The sequence below is a fragment of the Anabrus simplex genome, chromosome 1, assembly GCF_040414725.1.
Source record: "Anabrus simplex isolate iqAnaSimp1 chromosome 1, ASM4041472v1, whole genome shotgun sequence".
Taxonomy (NCBI): domain Eukaryota; kingdom Metazoa; phylum Arthropoda; class Insecta; order Orthoptera; family Tettigoniidae; genus Anabrus; species Anabrus simplex.
Genome location: NC_090265.1, coordinates 463,291,152 through 463,307,311, shown reverse-complemented (window position 1 = coordinate 463,307,311; position 16,160 = coordinate 463,291,152). Strand labels below are relative to the sequence as shown.

Sequence of the window (16,160 nt, the reverse complement as noted above, 5' to 3'; positions counted from 1 at the left end):
GTTTCATCCGAGATGGAGAGTTTGAACTCCAAAGAGCTCCTCGCGTGTTTCAACATAGAAGGAATCCCTTGTTAGAACTAAATGATCGACAATTTAGAATACGGTTTCGATTAGGAAAACGTGTAGTTGAAGAACTAGAACAAAGATTACATCTACAATTAAGGACACAAACTAAACGAAATCATGCACTGAATCCAATGTTCATGATCCTTCTCACACTAAAGATTTTACGCAACTGGAAGCTTCCAAATAGTAATTGGAGATGTATTCAATGTAAATAAAGGAACTGCAAGTAGGACTATACACAAAGTCACTAGAGAGATTGCAGCTCTAAAACCTCAATTCATCAAGATGCCTGCTGAGGAGGGTGAAGTAAGAAGGACACATCTTTTTCCTCTTTCTTAAAATTTGCAGTACGCGTCTTCTTGTTACTCATCTTTCTTCTCCATTTTGCGGCTTTGTTTACGTATCGCAGACAAATGAATGTCGAATGGCGTCGAGAATTGTCGATCGTTTCTATCTAAATCGCATGTTCGATACAACTCGATTCGATACAATCGCAATTATCTCTCTTGCTTAGCGATGTTGTCAACTCTGTTTCGTCGACCTTAGATCAAAACTGAACTTGGTTCAGTGATCTCAGATTAGTGTTATACAACTCACACAGAGAAAAGAACGAAGTTCATTTCCGATCTTCGATCAAAACTGAACTACAGTTAGCGATTTTTATGCAACCGGCCCTTAGTGTTCTTCGCTGAAAATCTAGAGACTGCCAATACACAGATAGAGGTTTTGCAGTAAACAGCAGAAAAGGCAGGACTGCAAATATCCTTTGAGAAAACTAAGTACATGAACATAGATCCCAAAGAACCAACTTGGAAAATGAACACCAAGTATGGTGACATAAGGAGAGTCCACAAATTCAAACATCTAGGGGAGATTCTGACTCCTAACAACAACGAGAAGCCAGCTATCGAAGAAAGAGCAATGAAGATGGAGATTGCATTCAGACTATGCCAGAAAACTTATAAGTCCAAATCCCTCTCCTATCAAGCCAAACTCAGACACTATAATACCGTGGTGAAACCTGAATGTCTCTATGCATTGGAGATAATTGCCAGAAAGGGGATTACCGAAATAGAAAAGAAAGAGCGTAAACTTCTCAGGAAAATTTTGGGGCCCAAGAAAGCAACAGGAAATAAGTTTATCTTCCGTTTGAGATCAAATCAAGAGCTGTATGAAAAATGTGAGTACAACCTCGATAAGGAAAAGGCGACTGACTTTCTATAGACACCTGAGAAGAATGGGACCGGGACGCCTAGCAAATAAGATCCTCATCATCCAGGAAAGAAGGAAGACCTAAGTACCATGGCTGAAAGAAGTTCATCAGGATCTTACAAAAATGTCGCATTGAGGAGGTAGATATTACAAACAGAACAGTTTTCAGAAGGAAAATTGAGAATGTGACGGATATGTTCGTAGAGAAACCCGGGGGAACAAGAAGGGTGTTCTCGGATGAGGAACGAGCAAGGGCGAGCCACAGAATGAACGAGTATTGGCGTAAAAAGAAAGAACATCAACAGTCAAGGAAGTTGTGTAATCATAATCCATAGGAGGTTGAAACAATTATAAATAAATAATTAATAATTAATAATAATAATAATAATAATAATAATAATAATAATAATAATCATTCTTGCATATTTCCCTTTTCTTGCACCTTTTTCTCCTTTGAAGATGAACCACAGCATACCGAGGGTTGTTTTGCTAGCGCACGTCGTCTTTCACCCTGTTCAGCAAGTGGGTTCGTAGCTGCCCTGAAGTCATTGTGACGAAAGAGCTGCCCCAGGTATATATCAATGCATACTACAAGCAATGGAGCAATACAAAGTGAAGGAACAATTAATGGCTCAGACGTATGATGGTGTAGCAGTCTTCGGAGTCCAAGAACTTGTAAGAGATATTTATCCACGTGCTAATTTTGTACACTGTTATGCCAACTAATGCCAACAGAGTTTTTTTTTTAATTAATCAGCATTTTCTACATTCTTCTAGTCATCTAGCAAGAGAACAGATTGACCTAATACGGTGTCAGCGACGTCTACCTCGAACTTGTCAAACAAGGTGGAATTTTCAGTCAAGGGTAGTGTCTGTATTTTAATGCAAGGAAGCGCTGATAAAGAGTATGGGATTCTGCACCAACGAGAGAAGCAACTGGACTAATACATTTTCGTGAAGGTGAGGAGTTTAGTTCTGGGAATATTTTAGCAGAATGATGCCCTTAGTTGAAATGTTTCATACATTCTGCAGAAGAAAGTTACGACTATGGTACATGGGATTCGTAAATTTTCTGGCAACATAAGTAAAATTAGAAATGAAATAAGCGACTCACCAACGAGACCTTCGTTACGTGTAATCTTTCGAAAAAGAGGAAATGATTTGACGTATGGCTTTTAGTGCCGGGAGTATCGGAGGTCATGTTCGGCTCGCCAGGTGCAGGTCTTTTGATTTGACGACCGTAGGCGACCTGCGTGTCGTGATGAAGGTGAAATGGTGATGAAGACGACACGTACACTCAGCCCCCGTGCCAGCAGAATTAACAATGATGGTTAAAATTCCCGACCCTGTCGGGAATAAAACCCGGTACCCCTGTGGCCAAAGGCCAGCACGCTAACTATTTAGACATGGAACCGGACTCGAAAAAGAGGAAAATAAGTGTTAATAAAATGCATGTGCTATTGAATGCTGCGATGTAATTATTCAGCAAGCTGAATATACGTTGGGTAGTCAGCCCAAAGGCTGGTTTGATCCTCCACGGCTCCGTTTTTTAACGTGGCAAAATTTAGTGACATGGTAAGCTTCCTGATGATTTGTGTGACAGTTGAGCCAAATTTTACGCATTCATAGAAGCAGGAAAGTTAAAGAATGAACTCTGTATTGTTTTATTCTAGTGAAAAATTTAAGAACATTAATTCTGTCCGTGTACTGTGCTATTTTCTCATTGAAAATAATTTAGATGATACTTTTTAAGGAACAGTAACATTGTAAAATATAGTTTTACCAACTCCACATGCGATTGTTGAATCTGAACAATGTTTCATCACTTAAGCGTGTTAAAACGTATTTGAGAAATGAAATGGGACAAGGCAGACTCAACGCTTTAGCTGTACCTATATTGCTAGGATAATGAACTTTAACGAAAAATAATAACGAAGCTTGCTGACCTGAAGAACAGGAGAGCAGAATTCCTTAATTATTCCCAACATTTGCAGCAGGTACATTACAAAGTTTACCTTTTACATGATCTACACTTTCGTGAACTTAGAAACAGATTAACTACCTAGTTTTTACTTTTTATATTTATTGTTACCGAGTTTTTGTGGTAGTTATGCGTGAAAGAAGGTGCGGGGTGGTGAACAGGTCTCAAGCTACTAAAGTAAAATTAATTTAAAATTTAACAAGGTTATATTTTCTTTTCAAAACAAAGAAATAACAGGCATGTCAGGTACAAAGTAGCAAGTCCAAAGGGTAGTTACAATATTTACAGGATTTGGGCTTCGCGCCCTGACTTCATAATGCTAGGGCAATCAGCTCAGTTTTACCCCAAACACAAGTTTCAACAGAGGGGCAGAAAACCCCATTCATGCCTAGGAGCCCTTGCTCCAATTTACACCGAAAAGCCTCCACGAGGCATACAACACTCAATTTTCAAAAGAGCCACTCGCTCTCAAATTTAAGCCTCTCCCAGGCCACACCAAATTCCACCTTCAAGCTGTCCTCAACGGACGTAAACACAGGGGTAAAATACCCAATCTACTGAGGTCTATTAAATGAAAAGAAGGTTAATTAAATGACCTCTAAAATAACAATTTGAGAGGAGGCGAACTTGCACTCCTAATACACTTTGATTAAGACCTACTTGGCACTAGGCCGTTAATACAAGGGCTAATCCCATACTAAAGAGGTGACTTAAGAAGAGAACAATTTGTTTTACGTTAACGAAGAATAGGTTGAGAAAAATAAGTTCACCTCAAAACAATATGAGTGGGAGCTCGAGAGGGTTAGCACTCTCTATCCCAGTATGTAGCTTTAAAAGAGAACATATGAAAAGAGTAGTTACATTTAGGAAAAGGTTACATGGTGGAACGTTTCGAACCCGCCCCGAGAGTTAAACTGCTGAGCTAGCAAAGAAAGAAGTTATTAATCGGCCATTACCTTGTTGTTGACCGCTGCCGAGGAAAGAGGCGCTTCCCGCCTCCTGCTATGTACTTAATACACTGAAAGATGGAACAGAAGTGGCCCGGAGACCCTAAAATCAGCAGTTTAAATACTCTCGCGGAAGGTTCTAGGCGTTAGGGGAATGAGAACACCCTCCCACGAGGATTTTATTGGTTCATCAATAAACCCCCTACACAATACTAAGAAGAAACACATAATTGGTGGAAAATTAATTTAAGAAATTCGGGATAGGCTAGATTTAAAACAAGGGGAAAGGAGGGGTTAATATTGCCAACTTAACCAATGACTGAAAGAAATTTAGCAAAGAACAAACATTTGAAATAAAAATTTCTCCAACAAAATAGTTCTTTGACTCCGCACTAGGGTGCACTATTGTTGATCTTCAGTAGTGTCCTCTAGAAGAGAAAGTTCACACTTCTTACTTCAAGCGAAACAAAAACACATCAAAAATGACACAGTTCAAAAACTCAAAATTTTCCACGTGGTGACATCTTCTGAGAAGGTAGAGAATTAATAGCGTAGATAAAGTTCAGACTTCCTCCAGCAGAGGAGTTTCACCTGGCGCAATTTTTAAATTAGCGGCGTGGAGGTGTACCGCCCGGTACAGACCTCCCCCCCCAAAAGTACCTCCAGGGGTGACACATGAAATCTGTTTGAAACAAGGTCCAAGTTATGCTGTGGATATGAAGATTGATTGCAGAAGCATTTATAAGATTTTCTTAATTTGGTTTGATTCAGTTTCAAAATGTTGTTGTTGCAGGTGAAGTAAAGTCTTTATATTTGTAGAAGTTGAATCTCTGAAGATAAACTTTTAATACTTAGAGGTGAAGAAAAATTTTGCAATTGCCACCCAATATTGCTGTTGAATTCCCAAGTGTAGTCATTGCTTATCGTAACTGTCCATGTAGTTGATGTTGATTAAGTTGAATGGCCAGACCGGCCGTTGCAGCTTGCGTCCAAAGGGAGGCCGCTCGGACCCCTCAAGTACCCTGAGATACCGCTCGCCCGCACTATGAGGGGAGCAGAGGTGTTGAAACACGCCGCGCCCGCGGTGAACATATACAGGCTGCGGGCAAGTAGCAGGTCGTGCGCCGCGCATCAGCCTTGGCCGGGAGGAGAGCTCCGGCTCGCCGTGCACCTGACGTACTCGCTGGAGAAGAGGGGGCCCGTCCTCTGCCCCAGTTGCTGCACGGCGCCGCGCGGCTGCGGGGGCACTGAAACATTAAAGCTAGGCGGCAGAATTTTGTTGGACCATCATCTTTTTGAGGGCGCAGGCTTGGTGAAGAGGTTGAGGGGTCAGCGGCGTGCAGATGTCCACGGCATTTAATATAATCAAGCCACAGTGTGTATTGGAGCAGGAGACGGGAGCGTGGTAATGGCCGAGGCAAGGACAGGATGGCAGTTTAACAAATCGGGGGAGGTTTCACACAAATGCTTACATATAAAACAAAATATTATAGAGGGGGCAGAATGCCTAGAAATTGAAAACTCAAAAAAATATAACCTTCATATCCCCTTTCACAATAATATGAAGCAAGTTAACACAGAAATTACACCGGTTTCACCTGTGACAGGTGAACCCTAAATATCCTCTCGGTGGCTGGATTGCTTAATAACAACGTAACCGGCGTAAGGAAATCGAGAATAATGCATGGCCCCTGAAATCTGGGGGCAAGCTTGCCCGCGGGAACAAAGTTCTTGACCATCACCTGGTCACCTACCTTCAAAGTGGTGGGTCTCCGTCCACGATCATACCTTTCCCTAACCTTTTCATGAGATACCTTAAGATTGGCTTTAGCCTTCTTCCAAAGATCTTTAATATTATCCGGATCTATTGTCTCGGGTAGAATGTCACTCAGAGACCAGAGGTTAGAGAGCGGCGTGTTGGGAACAAACTTGAACATCAAAGAAGCTGGAGTGAATTTATGTGATTCATGAACCGCCGAATTCAAAGCAAAAGCTAACCAATGCAGGGACGTGTCCCACCTGGAATGATCTTCATGATGATAGGCAATAAGTGCGGACCTGAGATTACGATTAACCCGTTCAGCCAGAGATGGTTGAGGGTAATAAGCAGAAGTAGTTACATGAGAGATGGATAAGTCAAAACAGAATTTACGAAAAAGATTTGATGTAAACGCCTTAGCATTATCGGACACAATATATTGGCACGGACCAAAAGAAGCAAAAATAGAATTTAGGCAAGTAATGGTGGACTGAGCGGTAGCCAGCTTAGTCGGAAATAACCAAGAAAATCTGGTAAAACCATCTACGCATACAAAGATGAACTTGTTAGCATTACCCTTTGACTGGGGGAAGGGTCCTACATAATCAATGTACAGGCGTTCCATGGGGCGCGACGCTTGATGGGAAGACAAAAGGCCTACCTTGGTGGACATGGTTGGTTTACTAATCAAACAGGATTTACAAGCCTTTACTAGTTCACGGATTTCCCCATCCATACCTTTCCAGATGAACATTTCACGAATCTTTTCACGGGTTTTAAAGATTCCAAGATGCCCTCCTAATGAGGTCTCATGATAATACTTGAAGATCATAGGTACAAGAACAGCTGGAACGACAACTTTCATCATCTTATCATGCCTCGATGGGCAACATAGAACACCATTCCTCAGAACATAAGGGACAACATGTTCCCCAGAAGAAAGGGTTTCCATTATCGGAGCCAGCGTCGGATCTTCATGTTGGTATTTCTCGATATCCCTAAAGAGCATGGGGGCATCAGTTAAGATGGCATTAACATCAGATAGTGTGGACTCGGGAGGTGATGAACGGTCGACCGGTTCATGGATCTCAACGTCGTTTGAAAACATACGGCTGAGTCCATCAGCGACAATATTTTCGGTACCTCTGATATGTCTAACATCAAACTGGAAGGCCGAAATACGGATGGCCCAGCGGGCTATACGACCAGTACGACGCGGCCTACCTAAGACCCAGCTTAAGGCTTGATTATCTGTCTCCAGGTCGAATTTAACATGTTCCAGATAGAGACGGAACTTCTCTAAGGCGAATAAGACTGCCAAACCTTCGAGCTCATAGATGGAATACTTGGCTTCTTGAGCCGACAAAGTCCTGGATGCATAGGCGATAGGTCGCCTCCCTAGTTCAGTCTCTTGAAGAAGGACTGCCGCTACTGCTGACGACGACGCGTCGGTTTGGACGATGAATTTCTTCGAGAAATCAGGCATAGCAAGTACAGGGGCATTACAAAGAGCTAATTTAAGGTCTTCGAAAGCGGCTTGTTGAGAAGGTCCCCACTCAAATTTGATGCCTTTCCTACGAAGAAGGTTTAAGGGCGCCGCTCTATTAGCGAAGTTAGGAATAAACTTCCTGAAGAAATTCACCATACCAATGAACCTGGCGATGCCTTTGATGTCCTTGGGAGGTTTAAAATCACGGATGGCCTGTGTTCTAGAATGATCGACGGCTACACCATCAGGTGACACAATATGCCCTAGGAAAGACATAGAGGGCTTAGCAAAGGCAACCTTGGACAACTTAACAGTTAACCCAGCCTTACGAAGGCGATCGAGAACTTCTCGCAGATGATCTAGATGCTCTTCAAAAGTCTCTGATAATACGACGACATCATCCAAGTAGTGATATAAGTACTCAAATTTGATGTCGGAGAAGACCCTATCTAGTAGCCTAGTGAGTACAGCTGCTCCCGTGGGGAGCCCGAAAGGCACGCGGTTGTATTCGTATAAGTTCCAGTCCGTAGCAAACGCTGTAAGATGTTTAGACTCTTCGGCAAGGGGAATTTGATTATAGGCCTGATTCAAGTCCAAGATAGTAAAGAACTTGGCCTTACGAAACCATGAAAAACAAGAATGAAGGTCTGGAAGGGGCACAGATTGCAACACCACCTTCCGATTGAGAGCCCTATAATCAATGACAGGCCTGAAGCCTCCTTGGGGTTTCGGAACTAGAAAAATAGGCGAAGAATACGCCGACTTAGAGGGCCTAATAATACCATCCTTCAACATCTGATCGATAATTTCTTTCAGAGCCTTCATTTTAGGTGGAGATAGCCTATACGGTGGAAAACGGACAGGAATCGCATCCGTGACCTCGATTTTGTATTCGATCAGGTCAGTAACACCAAGAGTATCAGAAAACACCTCTGGAAACGACTGACACAGCTTACGAATACTATCAGCCTGCTCCTCAGGTAGATGTCTAAGGTCTAACAACATCTCATCCTGGGTAGGCGAAATAGAAGAACATGATGCAGAATTACACTTTAATAGAGGGATGCTACAATTAGAGGCAAATTTGAAAGTGCAGACCTACTCTGAAGATCGAGCACAAGACCAGTGTGAAAAATAAAGTCCGCTCCCAATATAATGGGGCAAGACAAGAGCTTGGCCACAAACAATTTAACTTTCCATGTGAATTTAAAAATACGAATTTTGACCAATAAGGAACCTAGAATTTCTAATGGGGATGAATTAGCCGAAACATATTGAACAGGAGATGAGACATAGTCAGGCAGTTTACAAACAGATTTCAATTTAGTATACCATTCAGCCGAAATAATCGAACAAACACTGCCTGAATCTAAGAGAGCTGTTATAGGCTCGTTATTTAACTCAATCTTAAGAAAAGGAACAGGTGCGGGGAAGTCCGCCGCAATCCTAAGACACTCTTTGGGACCTTCAAAAGATAAATTTGAAAATTGCTCGTTCCCTGAATTTACAACCTGTTTACCAGGGGCTGAGTCTCGGGAAGATGGACTAGTCGACTCAGCCGATGCCACTAGTCACTTTTTATTATTGGCATAGGTGGAATTTGCACCAGAAGTTGAGCAGGAGGGGGTGCTATTCGAGTTTGGGCAATTCTTGGCAATATGTGAGAAAGCCCCACATTTAAAACAGCCTTGTGCTGAACCAGCTCCGTTATTTGCCCTACTAGACTTGATCAGTGGACACTTATTGCGCAGATGGTCAGGCGACCCACAAGCATAACATTTACGGGGTGTGACTGGTCGGCGAGGTGGAGGCCGAGTATTACTAAACGAAGGAGGGGGTTCTTTTGCCACACGCAAAGAATCGGCGTACCTAACTCCTTCCGCTGAGACGGCCAACGCTTCAAGTTCAGAGAAAGTTTGCGGGCACGCCGCGAAACACAAGTATGACCTATAAGATGGTGAAATGCCTTCTACAATAGCCTGTACAATCTGATCTTCAGGAAAATGAAGGGCAAACACCCTAGTATAAAACTTAATGTCTTGTATGAAATCAGCCAAGTTCTCATCCAATCGCTGTACACGATAATAGTACTTCTGAATCAGAGAAGACCTCGCGCGGGCGGGAATAAAATTTGCAAGCAAGTGTGCATGAAAATCTTCAATAGATGACTGTTCGGCTATGGCTCTTACTATTTTGTCAGAAAGAATACCAATTGCATAAGGATAGATGATTTGCAAAATTTGACATGGAGAAAGAGAAAACACAAGGGCATGATCTTGAAATTCAACAAGAAATCTTAAAAATGAAATTACTTCACTGGTGGTATTAACCGAAAACTTAGAGATACCTCTGAGCAACATTGCCAATGGATGAGGCAAGCTGCTAAACCCGGCTGACATAGTAGGTAAAGGTTTCAATGGCAAGGTAGTTAATTCAGAACGGATGTTACTCAACGATGCACGGCGTTCAGACTCGTTGTCCAATGGGGCAGAGATAGTTTGGGCAGCGATGGTTTTCCTATTTACTTCTCCCTTAGGAGGTTCTTCCTCACTACCTACATTCACTATGGTGGGTTGATCAGATTTGGGAGGAACTTCCCCAGTTAACAATTGAGTGACCTTGCTAGATAATTCGGAAATATTTTCCAGGAGCGTACTAGCTTCCTTCCTCTGAACGTCATTCAGTTTTAGAGATAACAGATCGTTAACTCTATTTGAAAAGTGATATAGCCTGGCTTGCACACGCTTAATTTGATTAGGAGAAGGATCATTTTCATCAAAAAAACTAACTACAGATGCTAGCCCAGTGATATTCTCGACGATCGTGGAAAGAGAGTCGTCAACTTCTTTCTCTCCCAGAGTGGGGATGGAAATGGGCAAATCAAGGGACTCTCTAAGCTTATTTGTGTCTACTGCAACCGTGCCTCCAGACTGCACATTTCTAATAGTCAATTCGTAAATCAACTCCTCCTTGCGCAAATAGTTAAGATGGAGAACATCGCGAGGGCCGGGCATGATGACAGAACAATTTTGAAAAACTCAAAAATTCCAGCAACTGAGAAAATGGTTAGGGTTCGGAACAAACAATGTTTAGCCGTCAAAAGGGGCTAAATTGAGACCCATTCAACCACGCTCTGCTACCACTTGTTACCGAGTTTTTGTGGTAGTTATGCGTGAAAGAAGGTGCGGGGTGGTGAACAGGTCTCAAGCTACTAAAGTAAAATTAATTTAAAATTTAACAAGGTTATATTTTCTTTTCAAAACAAAGAAATAACAAGCATGTTAGGCACAAAGTAGCAAGTCCAAAGGGTAGTTACAATATTTACAGGATTTGGGCTTCGCGCCCTGACTTCACAATGCTAGGGCAATCAGCTCAGTTTTACCCCAAACACAAGTTTCAACAGAGGGGCAGAAAACCCCATTCATGCCTAGGAGCCCTTGCTCCAATTTACACCGAAAAGCCTCCACGAGGCATACAACACTCAATTTTCAAAAGAGCCACTCGCTCTCAAATTTAAGCCTCTCCCAGGCCACACCAAACTCCACCTTCAAGTTGTCCTCACCGGACGTAAACACAGGGGTAAAATACCCAATCTACTGAGGTCTATTAAATGAAAAGAAGGTTAATTAAATGACCACTAAAATAACAATTTGAGAGGAGGCGAACTTGCACTCCTAATACACTTTGATTAAGACCTACTTGGCACTAGGCCGTTAATACAAGGGCTAATCCCATACTAAAGAGGTGACTTAAGAAGAGAACAATTTGTTTTACGTTAACGAAGAATAGGTTGAGAAAAATAAGTTCACCTCAAAACAATATGAGTGGGAGCTCGAGAGGGTTAGCACTCTCTATCCCAGTATGTAGCTTTAAAAGAGAACATATGAAAAGAGTAGTTACATTTAGGAAAAGGTTACATGGTGGAACGTTTCGAACCCGCCCCGAGAGTTAAACTGCTGAGCTAGCAAAGAAAGAAGTTATTAATCGGCCATTACCTTGTTGTTGACCGCTGCCGAGGAAAGAGGCGCTTCCCGCCTCCTGCTATGTACTTAATACACTGAAAGATGGAACAGAAGTGGCCCGGAGACCCTAAAATCAGCAGTTTAAATACTCTCGCGGAAGGTTCTAGGCGTTAGGGGAATGAGAACACCCTCCCACGAGGATTTTATTGGTTCATCAATAAACCCCCTACACAATACTAAGAAGAAACACATAATTGGTGGAAAATTAATTTAAGAAATTCGGGATAGGCTAGATTTAAAACAAGGGGAAAGGAGGGGTTAATATTGCCAACTTAACCAATGACTGAAAGAAATTTAGCAAAGAACAAACATTTGAAATAAAAATTTCTCCAACAAAATAGTTCTTTGACTCCGCACTAGGGTGCACTATTGTTGATCTTCAGTAGTGTCCTCTAGAAGAGAAAGTTCACACTTCTTACTTCAAGCGAAACAAAAACACATCAAAAATGACACAGTTCAAAAACTCAAAATTTTCCACGTGGTGACATCTTCTGAGAAGGTAGAGAATTAATAGCGTAGATAAAGTTCAGACTTCCTCCAGCAGAGGAGTTTCACCTGGCGCAATTTTTAAATTAGCGGCGTGGAGGTGTACCGCCCGGTACATTTATTCACAAAGTATACATGCAAAATATGTTAGCCCCGGTCAAAATTTAGGTCACGAGACGCCACTAACAACATACCTGCAAAAGACCACATTAATAACAGAATGCTATGATTCGTTCTACAATATCCTCAGATACTAAACTCTCTACACATTGTTACCGCTATCAACAACAGTCTAGTTCCTAAAACAGGCATGTTATACACCTTTCCTACTTCCAGACATATTACAGTTGAGACACACAAGAACCTCTTTAATCCGGCCCTCATTAATCCGGATCTCCGGTTTATCCGGATGTACTTTGGTGTTGTAAATTTTGTATTTCATGTTTCGATGAACTAAAAGAGCTTAAAGGTGAGAGTATCCAACCGGATGGCTGGACACAAACAGATCCTTGGTCATCAGAACCTGTATAACTCATTCGGTTCATATTGCATATTCACCAAAACAATGTATCTATGAATATCCCGTCGCGATATCATGTCACTGGCAATGTGTTATGGGAGCACAGTGCTAGAACTACTTGGAAAAGCTGGTGAAGAGGGCAAATCTCTGGAGGAGTGGAAAATTTTAGCCGAGATAACGAATGTGAAGTGCATGTTAATCGGTCGGAACGTGCCTTATCAGCATGCTGTGATAAGGAAACTGCACTCCATGGCTTCTTATCTCCCAGTGCAGCGTCGTAACAGAGTTAAATACAAGTTTACGACTCTGGCGACTCTAAGCCGGGGAATTACACTATTTATGTATAAGTTGTTGATGAGAGATTTCACTTTATTTTCCTTATCATTTGATACCTCAGCAGCGTCCTCTCTCACTTGACTTGTTTCAGTCATTGTGAAATTCACACCAGTAACAAAGCTCCAGAGTGCGGGTAAAAGGACTTGCCAGACTGCATCACGATCCAATTACTCGTGAAATTCACAGTGGTTCTTGGTCGGTAGAATCAGGTAGGAATCTTCAATTAACCTAACTCGAGAATCCTTTGTGTCGCAAAAGTACGAGATTCAGTTTCATTAAATTATTCCAGCGTCGGTTTTCCTTCCTCTAACATTACATTCGCGTATATTTGAATTCTTCGGAATTAAAGTAAACCCGTAAATCCTAACAGAAGCCGTGATGTACGGGAAACATCATCATCCCACGTAATGCCTCCGTGGCTCAGTCCGCAGCACGCCGGCATCTCTCACCTCTGGGTTCCGTGGTTCAAATTCCGGTCACTCCATGTGAGATTTGTGCTAGACAAAGCGGATGCGGGACAGGTTTTCACCGGGTACTCCGGTTTTCCCCGACATATATTTCATTTCAGCAACGCTCTCCAATATCATGTCATCTGTCAGTCATTAATTATTGCCCCAGAGGAATGCGACAGGCTTCGCTAGCCATCACAGTTCCTATTCTTGCCCCTAGATGGGGCTTCATTCATTTTATTCCTAATCCGATTGAAACTAGAAACAGGCTGTGGATTTTCGTTATAATCCCGCGTGCAATAAAGGAGCGCTTTAATCATGGTATTATTATTATTATTGCCGGCCCCGTGGTGCAGGGGTAGCGTGCCTGCCTCTTACCCGGAGGACCCGGGTTCGATTCCCGGCAAGGTCAGGGATTTTTACCTGGACCTGAGGATGGTTCGAGGTCCACTCAGCCTACGTGATTAGAACTGAGGAACTATCTCACGGTGAGATAGTGGCCCCGGTCTATGAAGCCAAGAATAACGGCCGAGAGGATTCGTCGTGCTGACCACACGACACCTCGTAATCTGCAGATCTCCGAGATGAGTAGCGGTTGCTTGGTAGGCCAAGGCCCTATTATTATTATTATTATTATTATTATTATTATTATTATTATTATTATTATTATTATTATTATTATTATTCCCTCCTCTTCTCTAGCCTGATTCTTGAACGTGGACAGTGAGAATCATAGTACTGTACTTAAAAATGATTATTTAAGCTAGCATGTAGCGGAATAGAATCAAATAGAGAACAGTGTCAAGCTATATAAATAGAATACTGTATGTGATTTTGTACTGTATTCCGTACTGTACTTACTAAACACGTTCGTATCACAATTAGGTCATTACTGTATTTTTTTAATTCTCTGTTTAATAATACCTATCTTCTCTACTGTATGTACAGTGTTACATGATTTCCCCTGGAAACTTCGAACATTTCCGAATCCGAACAGATCACAAACCCAATTAGTTCGGCTTACCGAGGTTCTCCCATATCGAAAATTATACAAGTCTAATAAATTAAATTATAATTCTTTAATTTAAACTTACGGGTACAAATAATTATTAAGATGTTAGATGAAATAGCGTTTGGCTTTTAATGCCGGGAGTGTACGAGGACAAGTTCGGCTCGCCAGATGGAGGTCTTTTGATTTGACACCCGTAGGTGACCTGCGCGTCGTGATGAGGATGAAATGATGATGAAGACAACACACACACCCAGCCCCCGTCCCAGCGAAATTAACCAATGATGGTTAAAATTCCCGACCCTGCCGGGAACCGAACCCGGGACCCCTGTGACCAAAGGCTAATAACCATTTAGCCATGAAGCCGGACATTAAGATGTTAGATAAAAGTAGCATAGTATCTGATATATCTAGACCATCATAACGCTAGTTGTGCAAGATTGGGAAATATTGAAGAGAAAAGTTACACCTCCATAGCCTCTTATCTCCCAGTGCAGCGTCACCAGAGCAGGCAGTAAAACAATCCGCAGTGGAGGAAACAAGAAGATAACATGTTAGCAAATTGCGGCGATAAGAAGATAAATCTCATCTTAACATAGATTAATGCATAAGGATGTCGTAACTCATAACTGAAGGCAGCAATATATGGAACGTGGTGTTGCCTGAAGGTGAACTTGGATCACCTCCGAGGGATAAATAAATGGAATAGAAGATTTAGAAGCGAGGAATTACAGAAGTATGCTGAAAGTGAGGGGATACTATATTTACAAAGAGCTACTGAAATTGCATTGAAGAGAAGTGGGGGGGGGGGGATATTTTACCGAAAGGAGAGGTATGCTGAGAAACTGTGACTTGTTCAATTTCGTTTTGGACGGGGTTGCGTGGGTGTAAAGGAGACAAGAGAATATAAAAGATATAATTAATATAAACAGATTTCGAGCTGATACGGGCTACAGTAGGTATGTCGATATGGAAAGCTTTGCACAGGACACGATAAAGGTAGATGTTTGTATGAGATAGATTATAGACTTATGGCTCAAGAAATAAGGATACATTTTTGCTTTGTAATTTCCTTGAAAGTTGTGAATCATGTTTGAAACCTTACTTTTATGTTCTATCAGTAATATTTTGCTAAATTATTTCAAATTATTAGTCACTAATTTCTCTAAAAATATTATCTATTTATTTAGTGATGTAACACATAGTGAGCTAAATTACCTTACTCATGAAAGACGTACATGAAGTCACCCATGACTAAATTCTTTAAATTGAAAAAGTTGTCGAAAATCTGTCTCTGAGCTGTGAAAGCTAAGCATGCCGGTAACCAGGTAAGGTTCAATATGGAAGACTTGTGCGTCAGAGAGAGTGTGTTATTCTGTGTACGAGAACAGTTGCTATAAAATAAAATCCACAGCTTGTTTCCAGTTATTCGACCGTGTCAGGAATGGAATGAATAAATCCCCCATCTAGCGGCGAGTATAGGAACTGTGCCGGCTGCCGAAGCCTGTCACACTCCCCTGGGGCAATGATTAATAACTGACAGATGAAATGAAATGATACTGGGAAGTGTTACTGGAATGAGAAATGACAGGGAAAACCAGAGCACCCGGAGAAAATACTGTCCCTCCTCCACGTTGTCCAGCACAAATCTCACGTGGAGTGACCGGGATTTAAACCACGAAACCAAGCTGCCGCCTGAGCCACGGAGGCACATGAGAACATTTTCTATATTAACAGAAAATATTTCAATTGTCTCTATTGCATAACGTTGAAACTTCTTTAACTATGAGTCCCCTCCTATAAGAGACACAGGATATTAGTACACCAACTAGGATACTACCACACGAACTGAGACCGATCAACGGTGCCATGTCATTAAATACA

The 16,160-nt window shown here is 41.8% G+C and overlaps 1 protein-coding gene across 2 annotated transcripts in view; it reads left to right on the top strand.

The window, feature by feature from the left end:
* The first annotated feature begins 12,896 nt into the window (after window positions 1-12,896).
* Window positions 12,897-16,160, top strand: part of LOC136856955 (ciliary microtubule inner protein 1) — a 625,996-nt gene continuing 622,732 nt past the window's right edge. The window contains exon 1 of one of the 2 annotated variants that reach the window (XR_011017524.1): window positions 12,897-13,027. The gene's annotated coding sequence lies outside the window, so the exon portion shown is untranslated. The remainder of the gene's footprint in view (window positions 13,028-16,160) is intronic. The other variant, XR_010858483.2, reaches the window with a different exon arrangement.